The sequence below is a fragment of the Gossypium hirsutum genome, chromosome A02 (assembly GCF_007990345.1).
Source record: "Gossypium hirsutum isolate 1008001.06 chromosome A02, Gossypium_hirsutum_v2.1, whole genome shotgun sequence".
NCBI classification, from domain to species: Eukaryota; Viridiplantae; Streptophyta; class Magnoliopsida; order Malvales; family Malvaceae; genus Gossypium; species Gossypium hirsutum.
Window position 1 is genome coordinate 55,370,351 of NC_053425.1, and position 1,183 is coordinate 55,371,533.

A 1,183-nucleotide genomic window follows, 5' to 3' on the forward strand; every position below is an offset into this window, starting at 1 on the left:
CATGGATTGTTTGGCTTGGCGGCTTCAATTCCATGCCCGATCGCGATGCAATCACTTTTACGTGCTCCTTTCCATCTCTCTGAGGATTGTTCTCTGTGTTACTAGGGAGGCTCTAGCCATTTTACTTTTGAAACATAGTCATTAATTGGCTCATTTGGTCCTAGAGGCTATCCATTCAAGATTTGAGTCGTCCACATGTAACTTGGACCTGTCGAATGTTCGTCTTCATAGTATGCATCTTCCCCTCTGATTGGTTGAATCTTTGACCACATGCAGCATGGTCATTCACCATAGACCATTGTTGCAATGGTGGAGGTTGATAAGGAGGGTTTTTTTGGGTTTAGGCTTGATTTGCACATCCTTGGTTACCTCCCCACTTGAGGTTCAGATGATCCCTCCAATCGAGATTATAAGTATTTGAATAAACATCTCAACCCCTATTATTTATGTAGCTTGCATCCTCTAGTTGGTTCTCATAATATGCCTTTACTCTTTTCGGCTTGACTGGAGTCTCCAAACGATTAAGCTTCTATAAAATTCACTGAAATCTATCATCGTCGTTTTCTTCGTTTACCGCTTTCACTGCTGGAGGCTTAGGTTTGTACATAAATCTCTTAGTGGGCCACATGTACGATTTCATAACCATGTCTTTTACGATTTTGAAGGCTCGTTCATACGTATGGAACATGAGAGATCCTTCAGATGCTCTCTCTAGGGTAGATTTGATATGTCTATCAACACCGTTATAAAATAATTGGATCTAGAGCCATACTTGTAGTCCATGGTGTGGGCATTTCCTTAGCATTTTCTTGAAACGCTCCCATGCCTCATACAAGGATTCACCTTTGTTTTGTTTAAAATTGGCGATTTCTCGCCTTATTTGAATGGTTAAACTAATTGGGAAAATTTTATAGAGAATTTTTTCTTCTAGATCATTTCATGTTTTAATGGAACCTGGTTCTAGCGAGTCTAACCAATCAACTGCGTTATCACATAATGAGAATGGGAATAACTGAAGGCACACGACATCATCAAATACCCCATTTTCTAAGGTGTTGCATAATTGCAAGAACCACTTCAAGTGCTAGTTCGGGTCTTCCACCATATTTCCCTTGAATTGCATCATGTTTTGGATCATTTCAATCATGGTTGCCTTTATCTCAAAATTATTGGTGTTAATCAT

The 1,183-nt window shown here is 39.6% G+C and overlaps 1 non-coding gene across 1 annotated transcript; it reads left to right on the forward strand.

Moving 5' to 3' along the window:
- The first annotated feature begins 776 nt into the window (after nt 1-776).
- Nucleotides 777-881, forward strand: LOC121216763 (small nucleolar RNA R71). The gene has a single exon (XR_005912948.1). It is a non-coding gene; the product is annotated as a small nucleolar RNA R71 (small nucleolar RNA).
- Nucleotides 882-1,183: the final 302 nt, after the last annotated feature.